Here is a 6,261-nt window from a genome sequence, read left to right as displayed (position 1 = left end):
TTGCAACCAAACGGTTATATAATTACATTAAATACTATCCTTTTTACAGGTACAGAGGTTAAATCGCTTACTATTAAAACGCTTATATTAAAAATATACGGTTTTTAGATACTTGTCTGTACTGAAAGAAGGGATAAATTTCACTTCCAGTGTCATCTGATAGGTAACTTCAAAAACTTGTTTGTTTATATGAACTTATAAATGAAATCAGTGAAACACATGGCAACTTGCAGTAACCATAATGTCACTTCCGGATGACATTTTCAAGTTCAAGTGTTTAACAAGCATTAGCCTTTCAAAATGGGCTAAGTAGACTCTTAGCTGATGAAAATGGAAAGTGCTCTCGCTTTGTTGATTTATTCATTTACTAGAATAGCCACGTGCATCAATCAACAAATTTTACCACACACGTGAGGTCACACGTTATGAAGTATCGTTTAGCGTTGTTGTTTACGAAACTCCAGAAGATTCGACTATTTATAGATAAAAGTTACCTGTGTACCAATATCATGAATATGCATGATTAATGACCAGGCAAATGATCTAATTGCTAAAATAGACAGGACAAATCCGATACTCTACGGGATTGAAGGACATTTACTAGGTTTGGATTGTCCTAACCAATCAATAAACTTTGATTATTCACGTCTCGTAATATCTTCCAATCAGGTACAAGAAAAATTCACGCACTGAGTGTTCATCGTTCAATTCTTAATATCGACTCCTAGGAGTCGATAACAACGCAAAACAATAGATCCCATGGCTTTATCGTGGTTAACTATGAAATTACAGCAAAGGTCGAAATCTAGCACATCTAATTTACATTTGACCTTGACTTACATATCATTGACACGTTCATTAAGTAGGAACCTCAAATCAAAAGCTCCATGGTCTCTGTAACATTTCAAGTTTGTCGAATACATAGAAACAAAATAACTCTCATGATGGAATTTCCAGATTCTTAAGTTTTAAGTTTTAAAAGCGTATAACTTGTTCGATATCATAACTCCAACATCTTATCAATATTTTGCGAAGCAAACAACTAAAACAAGGTTGAAAAAAATCATACTAAAATCTTATCGTCTTTCAAAGAACAGTTAGAAATAGCTAATAACATTTGTTTTCGTTCTTCAGGATAAAATATTTGTTTGAATCATTTATATTGTGAGCATATGTATTTTCTTTCTCTCCCAAAGCAATTACTTATATCAAAAACAACTATCATTACCAGTGGAACGCAAATGCATAAAACACCTACAGCCCCAATCATTTTACTCGACGTTCTCTGTTCGCTCATACAGATTTTTGAATTAATATATAAGGATGTTAACTTTTTGTTAATTGCAACTTCCTTAATGAGGTTTTCAACTTTTTCTTTAAATGCAGGAGAGTTCACATTATAGCAGAAACAACTGCATGTATTGTTAGGGGGAGTCCAAATAGTGGTTGCAAATAACATATATTGTGTAGTCTCTTTGGAAACATGAGAAGTAGCGTTAGTGAAAAATAAAGTAGAAGTTTCTGTACTTGTTGAAGCAGAAGGTTCTTCTGTCACCGAGACAGTAGTTTCAATATTTATCAATGAAGTTGTGTCTGGGGTTTCTGATCCTGTTGATGTATATTTTGGAGAAGTAAAGTGAGATGTTGTCAGTGTTGAAGATGGTGCAATCATTGATGTCGAGCTGCTACGTTCAATAGTTGACGTTGATTCTGAGGATATATCTAAAACGAAAAGAGAAATGACGTTATTATCAATATTTATAACTGTAACGTAAAATTGATTTTGAAAAAGCTATATATTCTCTTAATTATAGGTCTTGATTATTCCAATCTACCATAATATTCTTGTTCAAAATGTTCTACATACATACCACACTAGCAGTAACACAAAAGAAATAAGATTAAAATTCGACGGAAATCTTGGAAACCATATTACATATGTATGTGTATGTGCATGATTAAACAATAGTATTGTGTTATAAAAAAAGAGCGTATATCTTGATAATCTTGCCCGATCTATTATAAAGAGTAATAAACCGATTATATTTTTAGTTAAAAATAGAACCAACCAATCCAGAAAATGTGGATCATTATTGTATATTGACGGACCTAAAAAAACGCAACACCTTCATAAATCGTACGTTATTCAATACAATAAATAATATATCACACAAATTCATAACAAAATACTAATATTTAATCAATCGCTAAACAAAAAGTTCTGTCAATTATCAACCCAATGAAGTAATATGACGTATTAAGCTCTTGTAGTTCACACTGACAGTGTTCAATTTCGGATGTTGCAACCATGGACTAGTAGGACAGCTTTTAATATTTTATTTTCATCAATTGAAAAGGGTTTCGGACTATATTGCGGGGATGTTTTGTCATTCATATTCTAATGCGACATGAGGTTCATCTGTGATAGTCGGCGGATTTGGACGAGAACGGAAGCGTCTGATTCCACATGTGTTCAAAAGGATTTAAGTCTGGAGAAAGATCAGGGAGTTCAAAAAATTCTATTTCATTCATATTCATAAAGTTTTGAGTCAATCAAGTTGCATGAGTACGTACATTAGTATGTCTGTCAATTGATTGATCTGTCAATGTGATGTATGCATGTTTGCTAATAAACATATTACAATAGATAATATTTATTAGCACAAACACATTAACATTAAATGGTTATAGCATACAAAATTAAGACAACAAAGTGACAATAGTTAAATTGATTATAATTATATTAGAGTGACAGTGGTAAAAAAAGGACTATAAATATCGATAGTTAACACATTATAAAGATTCAAGAACAATTTAAAATTAAAAGAACACAAATAAAAATTAGGTTGCATATTAAAAAAAATACAAGTTATACAGATGTTCTCAATAAAAACCAATCATTAATATACTTTAGGGGGATTTTTATGACTGGTAGACTGCTATTTAAAAGTGCAGTCAAATGCTTCAGTGTTATAGCGGACTGCAATTTAATAAAATTGAAATTAAGATTTTTATTAATATTTTGTATATAGGTATCCATCAATGATGTATAGCATGGACAGATTGAGAAGAAATGGTATTCATCCTCAATTTCTTGTCTGTTACAGGATAAGCAAATGCGTTTCCTTCTTTCAATGTTGGTATAACGCCCTCTTTCAATTGCTAGCTTGCTTAGTTTAAATTAACTGAAAACTGATCGGTCAGGTTTGAGTTTACATACATCAGTATATGGGGGCCTTTTTCTAATTCTTTTAGTATGACAAAAGAAATCTAATTTTTCACATTTATTGATAGAACAATTCATTTTTTAATTAGCCACGTCAAAGATTCTTTGTTGGATAGTATTCATGTGATATTTTAAATTAATAGTATTAAAAGTGAGATGACCAAAACCTAATTTATTTTACCAGTCTTTTACAATGTTAACCCATTTACTTGTTTTCTTTATATTATTATATATTATATGGACTAAAGTGTTAGGCGAGTTCACAATGTGGTTTAGAAATTTTATAGGTGAACGCTGAATTTTAAAGTACAAAGGGGTTCTGTTTGTCTCAGCTAAACAGGCTACATTTGTTGTTTTGCACTGTACTCCTAAAATTTCTTTAATAAATTTAATATGTAAATGTTCAAATGGATTTGAATCTTTGAACACCTGGCTTACACCCCAATTTTCACTTCCATAAAGAGTTATTAAAACAACTAAAGTATCATATAATTACATAATAGATGGTATGTTAAAGTTGTACTCACTTAACTGGTAAAGAGCTAATTTAAACATGGCACCACAGTATTGTGTAGCATTTCCTCCACAAGGTCTCGTGCACTTTGTATTTGGAAGCTGTAGTAATGTCAGATCTTTCGTTATAACGGAATCACAGTAGCATTTCGTCCCATACTACAAGAAAAATTGTAAACTATATTATTTTGTAGTTGATTATTATCGTTTGATTTTGACAGTTTTTTTATGGATTTTCCTTGGAATTCAGTTCTTTCGTTATACTTTTTTGAATAATGCATTTTATAGACTAATTTTTCTTAAAGTTACATAAAATGCAGCATGAATTAATTTGTGTACTTAGGGAGATACATTGTAGCTACATGCTTCTTATTATCACTAAATTGTGTGTTTTATGTGTTTTCTCTATTTTTTATCCTCCATCATTTGAGTAGTATAGATTAATTTCCATCAAATGGCGTTAAAGCAAACGAAGCATCTACTGTTGCATAATACTAACGAATAACAATACTTTTAGCAAATTCTAAATACACGTCTTTCACTTTCTATAAGTATGCAGCATTGTATGAAAAAATTTTCAAGTTATTATGTATCAGTAATTATACTGGTTGGGATTACAACGCTAGATTAATACCCATAAAGAATGGTCAGTACACATTTGGTTTATTTGGGGTATAAATTAAATGGAATCTTTACTAACAGTTTCCACCAAACATTTCATTTCACTTATAATTTTTCCCCCAAGGGTGACTGGTGAAATGAAATATGGTCACTTGGTCTTCCAACTGGCAGTAAAACGCTTGTGGGCCGTCCGCGTGGATGTGCGGGATATATTTATATATATGTCTCGTGTTGAGAGTTCCACGCTCTTTGAGGGATTCGTAGGTTGCCTGTTGCAAGGCAAAATGTCTATGGAAATTTCCCCGACCATTATCCCGGATGGCCTCTATTGTTACAAGACCTACCTAGTGTTTTGTAGTTATTGTTAACTTGTCCTAAACATGCATGAAATATTCGCCAATGGACATTAAGCAACCAACAATCAATCAATTATAATACTGTCTATGATGCAGTAAAAATCCATATACCATTCAATTATTTGACAGGTTGTCACGATCCACACGATTATTACAATTCATCACAGGTTAACAGTTATTTAACGTATTGTTTTCATTTCAGAACGTTAGATTGATAGAGTTGATCCACAGTGATTCGATCATATAGATAAAATACTAAACATTTAATTTCGAGTTATTGCTACAGCATACTGACGAATACATATTGAAAGCAGAAACGAAACCATGCGATTAAGCAAAAACTTTGTGTTACTTACTGCATTTCTGTAACATGATTAGGTGAACGAAAATTTGAAAAGATTTGAATTGTTTGATGATCATTTATTTTATTTTTTGCTACAATGTAGTCAAGCTGCATTAGATATAACAGTAATTTACCCTCAAACCTGCAAATGTATGTCCTTCTACTTCACAGATTGATAAGCAATATGGAATTGTCATGGATGGCTCATCTATGAAGGATGCATCTAGAATCTTCGTTAAAGGATGGAATATATCAATTCGGGAAGGGTCGGTAAAACATCCGATGTATGTGACTTCTGTAAAGTAAAAGAACAACGTATGCTTTAGTTTTGGAAGGAACTTGTAAGTGTTCTCCTGGTACATTTTTTGCCAGACTTTTATAAAACTTATACCATAGGTTAATATAAGCAATATCTCGAACAAATTCTAAAATGGAGGACGATCGACTTTTTTGTAAACAAGGTACATGTATGTTCCTTGAAAATATTGAATTGGTTCCCTCAAATAGTGTTCCAGTTCGCTTCGTCAGCACTTGCACAGGTACAAATGAGGTACAATATTTTCAAGATTTATATAAATCTTAAAGTATAGTTTAATACATGCATCAGCAATATATTGGATAAGTTCTAAACTGGTGGACAGTCGACTTTGTTTTCAAAAGAGTTTACTTCTTTTAAATTAGAAGACGCGCCGTTTTTGCGTTAACTAACACGGATGTAAACTCGAAAGGTAAGCGCCCGTTTACTTTAAATTTTATGTCTATTGAAATTTCGGAGTTAACACAGTTAACACGGCGTTTACATGAAGTGCACGCGAGAAAACGCCGAGTTCTTTTTCGCCCGTCTACATGAAATGCTTAGTCTGTACCCAACTTTATGTACCTTGGAAATATTAAATTTATTTACCTCTCATGGGTACAATTCTTGCCAGATTTTATACTGTAGGTTAATGTTAGGCATGTCTCGGACAAATTTTATGATGATGGACGTTTGGCTTTATCAAAGGAGGTATGTCACTTGCAAATATTCAATTTAAGGAAAATGGCTTCGTTCATGTTTCAATTGTCAATTATCACTATGATACTTCACGTTATAATACCATATATTGATTGGCTAATACTAGGGTTTTAATTTACTCAATCTCATGGCTGAGCAGATGACACCCTCTCGTCAAGACATCGTAAAAAATCGATAATTTAAAGGA

At 32.2% G+C, this 6,261-nt stretch overlaps 1 long non-coding RNA gene across 1 annotated transcript; it reads right to left on the bottom strand.

Moving 5' to 3' along the window:
• Positions 1 to 742: 742 nt before the first annotated feature.
• LOC143074598 (uncharacterized) lies at positions 743 to 5,360 on the bottom strand. Its single transcript, XR_012977957.1, has 3 exons — positions 5,194 to 5,360; positions 3,754 to 3,898; positions 743 to 1,722 (listed from the first exon to the last, which is right to left on the bottom strand). It is a non-coding gene; the product is annotated as an uncharacterized LOC143074598 (long non-coding RNA).
• Between the last annotated feature and the right edge of the window lie 901 nt (positions 5,361 to 6,261).

This window comes from Mytilus galloprovincialis, chromosome 5, assembly GCF_965363235.1.
Source record: "Mytilus galloprovincialis chromosome 5, xbMytGall1.hap1.1, whole genome shotgun sequence".
NCBI lineage: Eukaryota > Metazoa > Mollusca > Bivalvia > Mytilida > Mytilidae > Mytilus > Mytilus galloprovincialis.
Note: the sequence above shows the minus strand (reverse complement) of the source record. Positions and strands in the feature narration are given on the sequence as shown.